General features: G+C 37.5%; 1 long non-coding RNA gene across 1 annotated transcript in view; it reads left to right on the top strand.

The window, feature by feature from the left end:
- Window positions 1–13004, top strand: part of LOC145721298 (uncharacterized) — a 294764-nt gene that overhangs the window by 90819 nt on the left and 190941 nt on the right. Inside the window, exon 2 of the long non-coding RNA XR_014144926.1 lies at window positions 8906–9086. This is a non-coding gene — a long non-coding RNA (uncharacterized LOC145721298). The remainder of the gene's footprint in view (window positions 1–8905; window positions 9087–13004) is intronic.

Consider the following 13004-nt stretch of genomic DNA (forward strand, 5'->3'; position numbering starts at 1 on the left):
GGGTGGGTGTGGCTGAAAGCATGCTCGAAATTAAATTTCATTGAGATATTATCACTTACTCAACACCACAAGAAAATTAGAAGAATGAAGTCTTCCTTTGGCATCTGCCAATTATTCTCTGTGAACTTAGAATTGGATGATCTATTCAAGAAAGGACAAAACCTGGACTTAAGTCTACTTCCACACATTCAGGGAACTATTTGGAATATTGAAATATACTATTTCATACCTTAAACAAAATATATCACATCCTCAAAATAGTAATAGAGACTATTTTCATAAGGCTTTTTGCAACTTTCCAATATGTTAAAAATCAGTTGAGCCACCTCCTCCCCTCTGCAAAAAAAAAAAAAGTCATTGTGGAATCATGATTATGGCATGTAAGGGAATTGTTCTTATATAATACTTTTATTTCATTTCCTTTTAAAATCTAATAAAATGTTATCTCCTCATGAAAAGTTATAAAATTTTAGTCCTCTTGAAAAAGATTATAATTAATCTGAGGTTTCAGACACATATTTAATCTATTAGTAGAAAAATGTTCCATCTCTACTGTAATTATGTTGAAAAAGTTTGAGATGAGACTTAAAAAAATCTTTACCCACGCATTAAACAATTTTGAATATTGCTCTCTTTTACTGAGAACAGACCAAGAGGAAGTACACTCTTAGCAGCAGTATAAAAGATTTAGGCTAGTGAGAGAAATGGCCTCTGGTAGTTCTCATATCATGGAATTTTTTTATCAGTGGAAATCACAGACCCTCTGTGTTAAGGGCTTCACAATAGAATTTTCACCTTTCAAGTACAATTTAGGTTTAACACTGTTTTGAGATAAGGCGTGAACTGAGTGACATCTTAGCATCTTCTGATCCCTCACCTTGAAGGACTGCACCAGACAATAATAGCACCAATCTTGAGTAGAGAAGTGGAACTGATTTTGCTAAAACATCTGAAATATACTCTTCCTAAATAGTAACACCTGTCATGCAGAAAAGTCCCAAGGAGTCTTTTTTCCCAGGAGATTCCCCAACCCAGTTTTCTGCTACCCGAGAGGCTCCAGTAATATGGCTCAGGTCAGTGAGGCGCAGCCATGGGTCCAGTCTCTGGGCTCTTCTTTAAATAGAATTGTTTTTCTGACTCTCCTCACTCTCAAGTTTTGACTACAATGCAATTTCAACTATTCCTATTGATATTTTTCTGTTAATTAAAAATAACAAACGACATTGTTGTCTGAGAGGAGTTATGCTCTCCATGGTAGATGCCACCAGAGCCTGAAAATCACTGGCTTTGGGGGAAAGCAGAACTCTGCGCCCCAATCAGCAACATCTGCAATATGAAAGGGGACTCCAGAGGTTAAAACCAATTTAAGCTTGTCAGTCTCTAGGCAAATGCCGCAGAATCTTCAGAAACAGCTTGTGATGAGGGCGTGTTGAATGGAAATAAGCTCAATCAACCTTCCGGTTTAGATCATTGGGAACGCTGGGATTTTTAGAAGTGTATTTATTTATTATTATGTTTTGTCGTGTTTTGGTTTTGGTTACATTTGGTTTAAGCTCCTTACTCCTTGTCTGGTGTTACTTGAAGAAATATGTGTTCCTGCGAGATAGATTTCCTCCCGTTTCCAGAAATCTTCATGGACGAGAAGTTCATTGCTACCATCTGTACTTGGTTTAGGAGAGCTTTGATTAATAAGGACCACCCTATTGTTCATTTGTTTGACATGTGGAAATATTTGTAATCTGTTCCTGGTGAGAGAGATTTCAGCAAGGACCTGGCTTGACTTTCAAACCCACATTGCCAATGAAAACCAGCCTCCTGAATCCAGAGGTCAGTGGGGAACAAGCAGAGGTGTTTTATCCGCCCGTCACCCCCTCCCGCAAACACCAACACCTGTTAGAAGTGAGGTTGAAACGATCCTGTTGGAACTCCGGGACAGAGACCGAATTCCAACCTGAAAGAGGCTCTGATGTGTGGTGTCTAATGAGAGCTAGGGACTGCCCACTGCTACACATCATTATCATTCAGATCATGAAAGAAAATGAAATGGTTCAAGCAGATAACAGCTGTTTTTATTCTGCTTTTCAAAGATTCTCTTAAACAACCTGATCTCATTGCTTTTATTTAAGGGTGAACACCCAATTGTAAACATCGGAGAGACGCATTCTCATGATGTCAGTAATAAAAGCATGTATAAAGCAGCATGTGTATTCTGGAAAGCTAACTAACCATTAAAGCCAAGAAACATAGTCTGGCACAAATCTTATTATGTGTCCAAGAGGACTTGATGGTATGCACATAAGAAAATGTAATGAAACAGCGGGAGGGGGAAAAGAAGGGAGGGGAAGGAGCCAGAGGGTTGGGGGTGCGGACTTTTATATCTGTGAGATGTTAGCAAAATTAGAGGAAGGTAAAGCTGCCAAGATCATCCGAGGAAAGGGTTAGCATAGCAAGTAGAAATGCAAGCAATTGGGTTTCTATTTCATTGTATATTGGATTACAGAATCACCTCTTTGCTTTTTTATCTATTAGTTATAGACAATGAGGCAGTTACACAAGACATGCACAGGAAAAAGGAAGAGGCCCAGTTTTCCTTTTATCAGGCGTTCAGATCTCATTTGGGGCAACATGCATCTATTGTGTTTATAATTGCTCCAATTATTATGATAAGCATCCAATGTAGCTTGTTTGAGGGACTCAGCATCACACATTGGTCATCAGAAACCTTATAAAATTGATACCCATTATAATTCTTCATTTTTGCAAAAATATAGCAAGAAAATAGGCAATCTGTCCTAGGCACACTATATGATGATGGTGCTCACTTTTTAATGATTTGTTATTTCAGCACAATGGGTAGCGTCCTTTATGAAATGGGTCCTGTGTACTAGTAAAAGTAGAAATAGATCATCCCTTTACTATACTTGATAATAAAAATTTTGTGTCTGAGGGAAGCATATGTATGTATATACATACAAAGCTTACACCTAACGTTGGTTTATGACCTGCATAAATTATGACATTTGACCAAAAGATGAGTTCAACAAGCACTTTAAAATGGGAATCTGCTGTTCATATGCTTACGCCTGTGCTTTAAAAAAAAAAAAAAAAAGTAGAAAGCATTAAAAATGTCAGCTCCGTAGACTTGCTGCTAAAAAAATTCTTGTTCACCTATGCATAAAATACAACCACCCCCAAGGGTGTGCAATTTTACAAAGGCAAATTAATCTTTCATCTGCCCAACGTTCAAACTACAATATATTTCAAAATTGGAGAATATAAACCACTAAATATGAGATTGTTTTAGATAGCTCTGCCAAAGAAAAACTATATTGCATGGTTTGGAGTCCTGAATTATAGTTGGATTTTCTGCTCTCGGATGTTCATTAGTTTATGTCGGAGGGGGCCAATGAACTAACGTAGCAATACCTTGTACCATTCTATGACTTTCTATTTCTTTGAATGAAATAGGAAATAATGTGACAAACACTGTTTTGAAATGGCATTTCCAGCTCAGTTAGGAACAGTGTTCAGATTTAACTGCAAAAATTTTTCATCAGTGTGAAAAATGCTGATTCCATGGGCTTATGTTAAAATATAGCAGTAATGTGCATACGAGCGTGCGTGCACACACACACACATGAATACACACACACAGGTGATCATTCCTAATGGCTTAAATTGATACTCAAATATTCTATTCATTATCGACTATGGCTATGTTAGTTTTCCAAGTTGTGAGCTATCTGCATTCCAAACTCCTTTTCTTTTTCTTTCCTCCTAAGCACCTGGGTAGGGTCATTCGACTCACTGGTGAGCTCACTACTGAGATGCAAGTGCAAATAAAAGGAGACTATAAAGAAGATACCCATTACCCTGGAGAGGAAACACAAAAAGTATACAGATTTATGTTGATTAGCAGCTCTAAATCTCTGATGAATACATGGTTTTAAAAAATACACCAAAATAAGGCTTTTGAATCTGCCAATATATCCTGAAACACTTAAGCTGCATAGGTTAGGCAGCCAGGTGAGGCCAAGGGTATAGCTCTGAAATTCAGAGGATTGTTTCTATTTATGACACATTAGATAGTCACATGGCTATGAGACATGAAGTTGGATGCCAAATGAATAACAAGTTTGAAAGCTGAGTGCCAAGTGACTTTAAACATCTGTGAAGTGAAAATATCCCTGAACGAAGGCATGCTACTGTATTAAAAACAATTACTGTCATTGATCATTTTTCTGCTTTAGATAAAGTACATCTCTTTTGGTGGGAGCAGGTGTACTAATGGCTTTGCGAATGGTAACTAATCAAATCACAAATGGACACAACCCCCCCCACACACACTTTTTTGATAAATCCATGCAAACAGAATCACAACTTCTTTGCATCTCAAAGAAAAAAAATTGTGATTTGTTACCAAAGAAGGATAAATTTCACCTTCCCACTTCTCCAAGATTCATAGTAATCCAAAATCAAGTGAGCAGAGACACATTGAAAATCTCCCCCTTTCCCCCCTGCTTTTGGGATATTAATGACCACAAGATGTCGACTGCTTATCTAAGCAGGAAAAAGAACTGCTTCCCAGAGGGAAGGAGAAACTGGGAACAGACCCAGAGGAGCAATAAGTTAGTGGACAGGTCTAAAGAGCTCTCAATATCAGCACGTTCCGGAGCTTAGGAACAAAGCTTAGACTATCGCACAATCTCTCCATCTACGTCAGCGCAAACATTTTCTTTCAATAGGACTTCTAGAACATGACTTCTTTTTCATAAACAAGTATTTTTCTTACCCCGGAATTCATTGTACGATGCTAACAATTAGCATTCTGACACTGCCTACTTTGTCCTGGTCATAACAGGGTTTAAAGAATCAGAAAGAAGGGGGAAATGTGTATGTGAGGCCATGCATTAAATGTAGGTTCCTCTTTAAAGAATGGGGTAGAACAGAAATGTGCTGCTTTCAAAATGCTTATTTTGATTTTGAAGAGTCCTCTTGCCCAGGTGCCATTCTTTTCTTTGCTTCCTTTTCTTTCAGTTGTCTCTCTTTTCTCCACACATCCCTGATGCAGATTAGCACAGGCCTCCAAGCCCCAGGCATCAAAGGAATTAGGTCAGACCCAGAAGAAATCAGGTTGCAGGCCAGAAAAAAAATTTAATAAAATAGAAGCTATACCAGCCTAGTACTTCTGTATTCCTTCAGGCAGACTAAGGAGCCCTGGCCTTAGATGTGACAGTATTAAGTAATAGGGATGCGGGGAGAAAAGTAGAAAAGATACTTGAGAGACCAAAGATTTTAACAGTATTAGCAACATGATGATAGGCCGAATTTATTTAAAGCTAGTCTGTATATACCGCTTGGGTAGGGTGGGTTCTCAGCCTTAAAAACAATATTGGCAACTAAAAATGATTCCAAGAAAGATCTAGTGCAGTATCTGTTTTCCTGTGGTTTAGGTTTTGGAAAAAAAGCTATTTTGTATTTGTATTCTACCTGGGATTAGTGGTCTTCTAAAGCATATATTATCCATCTACAGGAAAGTCATTTTATATTAGCATGTTTAATGCTTATTTATTCAAATAGCACTATCTTATCTGTTTTGGGGTTATTCTAAGGACAAAAAAAGAGAGAGAGAGAGGTTTTGTTAGAAGATGTCCATGCTCAGTTCATTCTCCAGATGACCATTTTAGTTGCCATTATTACTGCTTCCGAAATGACTGGAGGAGTAATTCGAATCCAACCTATCCCATTATCCAAGGGCACTCTATGAATAGCAGCAACCAGAGCAAGTTCTGACAAAGCTGCCAGGGCGGCCTATCAAAGTCAGCAATAACGCTCAAGAGTGTTTTCCAGAGTTAGCGAATGCAGATGAGAATATTTATAAGTGATCTCTCAAACTATAGAAAGTATTTTGGGAAAGATATTTTTCACAATCCTTAGATTAGCCATTATGTATTTTTCTAAGCGTTTTAAAGGGGCTTGGGGAGGCTGAAAGAAATCTCTGGGTGATGCTAGCCACACTTACACATATTATCCTGTTCAGTCCTCCCTGACGCCCCCTGGGGAGATCTTGGTGTCTTTAGCATCTCCTTGTATGATGAGAAAATGCAACACAGGCATTAAGCAACTTGCCCAAGACCCTAGAAGGCAGCAGAGACAATATTTGAACTCAGGGCATTGAAACGAAGCTCCAGTGCCTTCTCCATCTTGCTGCAAGCAGTTTTATGTTTTAGAAAAAGGCAAAATCTCTTTGGAGTTCTGAATGTAGTAAATCTCAGCTCATGAAAGCTTTCAGACGTAACTTCAAAAGGTTAAAAAAAAAAAACTATTGTCATTATCAGCACTATTCTTATCAATACGATAATTTTAACAAAGGAAAAATATTATCCTAACTAACATATACTGAGAGATTATTTCATGACAGATATGGGTGTTTTTCTTGTATAAGTTAATTTAATACTCACTATACGGGATATAATATTATTATTCCCAGTTTGAAGAAAGAGCATTTGAGTCAAAGAGACGTGGAGTAATTTCCCCCAGGTTATCAGTGGAAAGGGTAAGAGCCAGGATTAGACCAAGGATGTCTGGTTCCAGAGACAGTATAAATAACCACCATCTCTATTGCTCGATTGTTAATCGAATCATTATATCACATTGTACATAAAGGAGTGGTGTTTCATTAAATGATTATGTTGCAAATATAAATGAATACCAATTATTAAGAACATGTTTTACATACGCATGGCTTTTGTCTAGAATTACCTTTTCTCTTCACTATCTACCTCATTCTTCTTACTTATCTTTTAAAATCCAGCTTTAACCTTCGCCTTCCCGGAGCCATCAGCGTGACTTACAAGCCACTCTGTCCTCCCAGAGTAGTGCCCTAAAAGCATCTGTCACACTGTGCAGTATTGATACACTTAACTTTTTCTCCAACCGGACTCTAAGCATCTTGAGGGAAGGCACCCCGTCTTTTACATCTTGTAGTAGTGCTTGTCATGTAGAAGGCGCCCAAAACTAGTGGTGCTTGTCATGTAGAAGGTGCCCAAAACAGGTTGGGTTGATGAATGAATGAATGAAAAAATAATATGATGTGTAAATACTTTGTTGGAATAGAGAGATGACTGGATGAAAGATGGATGAGAGATGGATGTATGGGTGGAAATATAAAAGAATAACTGACATATATATGCAGGAAATACATGGATCAGTCCAATGTATGTGCCAGACCTTAAATGAACAGAGCTTCTTGGACATATATCTTTAAAAAAATCCATTTTGCTACTTGACCTTTGAATACCGCTCTTTCTTCTAGTGTTTCCTTTTAGTAGTCATTAATTATGATTCAGCAAGTTGGTGTGGTAAATTTGTTCCTAGAAATTTTCTCTGCTTGTCTGTTATAATCTGCCATTTCAAATGGCAGATTATATTTACCAACCTGTCAGAGCAAGGAAAAAACAATGTTTTCCTCATTAATAATCTCAACATTGTAAGAAAACATTAATTTCACCAAAAAAAAACCCCACAGAAATTGCAAGCTACCATCAGTTGCCTTTATGTTACCATTTATGAATATAATTCTCTGTTTAGAATACAATTACAAGAGAAAAATTTCTCCACGAAGGATTTGGGGTTGTTTAGAACAGAGATACATTATCCACTGCTTTGAGAGTTGCATTGGACAATTACTAGTCAAAGCTTAAAAATACAAAGGCGGGCGCCTGGGTGGCTCAGTTGGTTAAGCGACTGCCTTCGGCTCAGGACATGATCCTGGAGTCCCTGGATCGAGTCCCGCATCGGGCTCCCTCCTCGGCAGGGAGCCTGCTTCTGCCTCTGACCCTCCCCCCTCTCTTGTGCTCTCTCTCTCTCATTCTCTCTGTCTCAAATAAATAAATAAAATCTTTAAAAAAAAAAAATACAAAGGCAAGGAAAGATTGGCCTTTCACTTGAAGTCAACAGTTCCCTGATTTTAGTCAAGAAAAAGAGTTTGCTGGATTTCCTTTTACACCATCAAACAGCTTTTCATTTTTGATCTGATAGACTATTTTTCCACAGTGGTATAATTTATCCCTTCAGCTATTTCTTCAGATTTTGATAGAGAGCCTACCCTTTGTCAGGCACTAAAGTGTGATGTATTTTCTGACTAGTGGCTAAATATCTTGTTTCTCTCTCACTATGTTTTTGCCCTCAATGACCTAGTGTTTATGACTACACAAACTAGCCGGTCAAAGTCTCCAAATAAGATAACACTGGGGGCAAAATATACATGTGTGAGAGTTTATTTTAATTAAGAGCAATAGCAGTTTGCAGCTTACATAATATTAAACTATTAGAGATTTGAGTCAGCTAAAGAACACATAAATTCAAATTGTTGTTGGTTGCTACTGAATGGCAAGTGGGGTAACTGGAGTCTTGCCATCTTCTGGTTATGTAAATTAGAAAATATGCAAAATCTCCATTCTTGTTTTAGCCAAATATTAGTTTATAAAATTTAGGCACTGCCACAGAATGGGAGTGTGTGTGTGTGTAAGTCTGTGTGTGTGTGTTTATATATATATATATTTGCATATATATTTTATATATATATGTATTTTTAACTATGACACTATATATTTGCAGTAGATGTGTTCCAAAACCTATGTAGGATGCAAACAGCAAGAAATCAGAACCACAGTGTAAGAAGTTTGTCCAAGCGGCCTGAAGACAGATGGACTCATACACAAAAGTCCTCACAATTTTTGAAGGCTACCAACATAATCTTTTAAACCAAATTAAAAATTACAAGTTGGACAATGTTTGTGGGTTATCAAAACATTCTTTATGTCTGGCCTGCTCTGTGCTGACTCATATTCTTGCCAAGTCTCATGGGATGCTTCTTAAACACACTTCACCTTTCTTTCTTCAGTTTTAGGGTAGAAAGAGTCCCTTTAACTCCTGAAGACAGCAAATCACAGTTTGTATGGTGGTTCTCAGAAGACACTTAAAGAACTGAATTGGATGCTCTACATAGCACCCTTGCCAAAAGAGTTCGGAAATGGCTTCCAGCTTCCCACAGTAATAAAATGGCACTGTTTGGCATCTTTAAGGTAATAAAAGTGAATTTTTTCCATTCTAGCAAATGAGAAGAGAGGTCTGGTTGTTGTAAAAACTGATTAAAATTCATGTGTTTTCCTCAAATTATAGAGCATGATATGAGCACACTTACACGTGAACTTGGGACCACCTCAGAGCATTATTACAGCCAGCTGTCTGAGGGAAACCGGATGTGCCAGTGGGTCAGTGCAAGGGAGCCTGGGAAGGACCCATCAGGTGCTGTGAATACTGAGGCCATGGTTCAATAGGTGGCACTCTTCCCTCTGAGTCAGTGGTGAATGCGTTCGAAGTGTGCTCTTTGGAGGATATTATTTGGCTTGAAGGAAACATTGTGGAAGTTCGTAAGTGTTTCTGGCACTGTTAAACAGCTGCCGAGTCTCCTCACAGACTCTGGCTGTATATTGGTGATGGGAAAAGCTCTAGAAAACAGGTTTTGTGTCTTTAAGAAAGAGGCTTATGCAAGGCATTATCGTCATTTGTATACAAGACATTTTAAATTCAGTTGCTCTCTCTCCATGTTTCAAAGGAAAATCTTTTGTCATTCCTGTGACTCATAGGGTCTAGGAGGAAGTCTGATCATCTTCCATTTCCCATCTGGGTATTCATAAGGCACCTGCATCTCTGGGATTTCTCCTAGACTACACAATGTTACCAACTGACAACAAACATTGTGTAAAGGAAGAGCACCCTTCAGAAAAGGCACACGTACCTTAGAAGCTTGTTAGCCGAAGGCACAGGATGTAGCTTTCTCTCCTTATTCCTTATTTCAGCTGTACCGGCAGTAGAAATTACAATTGTGCTGGCCAGAAAACACAAGACAGATACTTTTTACATGTAGGGCAGCCCACATCCGTCTTTGTTTAATATGCTGCAATTACAAGGCTATTGCAAACAAATTAGTAGTATCACAGAAGAATTTTTAATGAGATACTGATTTCAATTATTGCCAAATACCTTCATCTAACCGTCACCTTCTTAATTAAGTGCCACCGGTGTGTGTGTGTTTACATAATCTCTTTGTTAAAATTATGCAGTGGTGGCCTCAGCAGTTAGGGGTTGGTCCATTTATTAAGTAGACACAACCATCAAAGAGGTTAAGCAGATATTACAAAAGAAGCAGGATGTAGACACACCCAGTTGAACAATAGTGGGGAAGGAGGTGTCCTTAACAAAGATATGATAAGAGGAAGGGGAAATATCCCTGCAACTCTTAATGATGGTCTCTAGACACTTGAGTTCATGTTTATTAAGCCTCTGCCAGCTCACGTCAACAAAGACAGAACTAGATGTACATGCTAATGCCCGTTGCTCACAAATACTCCCAATGAGTATGACCCAACTCAGAGCATCCGACTTCAGTGGGTAACCATCTGTGATAAAAAAAAAAGGGGAATGTTTCCTTCTGGGCTAGCCCAGAAATACCAACGGAGACAGTGTTCCTGCAGCTAGTCCTTGGTTTTCACCTTCAAGTATGTATTTACCTATCAAATCATGTGGTCTCTGAGCAGACTCATCGCAGAGGTTTAAGAAAGAAAAGTGCAGCCCCTGATACACTGCTAATCATCCACAAAATATGACACAACATGTTTAAAGACCTATATTTGCCCTTATCCCTCTGTCAAGTGATTTAGCCATTCCTCTCAATACTTTGGGCTATGAGCTTTTCATGGCCAGGGAACATACTTAACTACGCGCAGAATAGTCAATAGTCAATCAGTAAGTATTTGCTGAATGAATAAGTAAATGAAGAAACATATAAAAGTGAGTTTCTCATTTTTCTCATTGCTAAAATGGAAGTAATCTTACTTGCAGCAACTATGTAAGGGTAAGAACATTCATGTTCTTGATTTTTTTAAGTGTAATAAATTTATCCCTAAATATATAAACTGCACTGTGCTACCCTAAACAGCCTTCCTGATTAAGAATATTAAGAGTTAAAAGAAATTAATAGCTAGTAAATTCAACAGCTCTATCTCTTATGTTAGCAGGAACTTTCTAAAGAGTTTCTAATTATATTTCAGTTTGTCCCCTCACCCCTCACTGATTACCTCCTCTGTAATTTATTTATTCATCTTCTATATTCCAAATATTACTATATACTTGTAGTAGATAAAATAATCAGTTTCCTTTAAACATTTCTAATGGTGATCTTCTATTCTAACATATCTGTTTTGTATTCAATGGATAAAATTCCATTTATCCATTCACTTCACATACATTGGTTGAGTGTCTACCATGTGCAAGATAACCTACCAAAATTCAAGGATGCAACAGAAAACAATCAGTTTCTCTTTATTCCACATGTTTCAGAGTTCACCTAATCCCACCAGTTTACTTTGATTTGGCCAGTGATCCTGAGTGATCATACAGGCTAAAGACGTGCCTTTACAAGAGTGATTCTGAAAGTTGTCCGTAACTAGGAAGCATCTGTGACTACGTAGGTAGTAAAACAGGTTCTGAATTTCATTCCTCTGGAATCAGGCTCAGTAGATCTGGCACAGAGCCCAGAAATCTGTGGCATTTCTCACAAGTAGCCCAGGTAATTCTCAGGCAAGTAGTCTTTAGAACATGCATTAAGAATCACTGTTTTAAGAATTAAAGATTTTTTTTTCTTTTCGTGCCATGCTTTATTCTAGGTACAACATGTATCTTCTCTTATTTCCTCATTATATTTTCCCTATAAAATACAATTTAAATGTTCCTGAATTGTGTTCTATAATTACAGAAGAATCTGTTGTGACCCACGAGGACTACTATAGTATTTTTTGTACCTCTAAAAGGGATGGGGATTAATGAGGAGTATTAAATGTAATTTAAAAAAAAACTCACATTTTGATAAGAAAATACTTTAATTGCCATCATTCGATTCTAAATTGATAATTCATTATGAGGGAAATGATGGATTTGTGGTCATTAACTTTGACTATCATTTTACAAAATAATTTTCAGAAGTTTCCACTGAGTAGTTTTTTAATGATTTCTTTTGTAATTTTCCCTCAAAATATCCCATTGGGTCCTAATATGAATCTTGCCTAGGCCCTTAGAAGAGAGTAAGAGAAGTAAGAGCTATTTTCCTTCTTATGTCAATAATGCCTTACTTCAAACTCTTCGCATGAATTATTTTTCTCTATACGTCCTTCAGTAATATGGCATCATGTCATGAGTTGTGAACAGAAGGACATTATTTAAGGTCAGAGTAGACAGAAAATTTGTGACCAGCCTCTACTTCTTGTATTAGGGTCTATCATCCTCCCTTAGAAACGTTGGCTTATTATTTCATAATTTGAGTTCCAGACATGGTTTTCTTGCTACTAAGGTTGATAGGTCATTTCGTTAAGAAAACCTGATATATTTCTAACCTTTTCTAATTTGGATGTTGTCATTGTGTGATCTGGTGACTTTTTATTTTTTTTAAATTCAAGGTTTTTTTAAATTCAAGTTTAATTAACATACAGTGTTATATTAGTTTCAGGTGCACAATATAGTGATTCAACAATTCTATCCATTACTCAGTGCTCATCACAGTAAGTGTACCCTTAATCCCCTTCACCTTTTTCACACATTCCCCACCCCGCCAGCCACCTGCCCTCTGGTAACCATCACTTTTTTCTCTGTAGTTAAGAGTCTGCTTTTTTGTTTGTCTTTCTTGCAATTTTTTTTTTTTTTTTTTTTTTTTTAGATAAGTCAGTAATCCCTAAGCTGCATTAGGAGATTTCAGTTGATATTAGCCTAACGGCAACCTCCGGTCAAACGTGGCACCATCTAGACATGTTCTTTGCATAACAATACACGTTTACTTTTATTTTTTTCCTCCCTTTTTTAAAAAACTTGTTCTAAGAGGCTCACTTGGAAACAGCTCATAGTAACAGACAATTTTGAAATGTTCAGTTTCTTTAAGTGCTCTAAGAACA

Source organism: Leptonychotes weddellii, chromosome 4, assembly GCF_054177405.1.
Source record: "Leptonychotes weddellii isolate Sample4059 chromosome 4, ASM5417740v2, whole genome shotgun sequence".
NCBI lineage: Eukaryota > Metazoa > Chordata > Mammalia > Carnivora > Phocidae > Leptonychotes > Leptonychotes weddellii.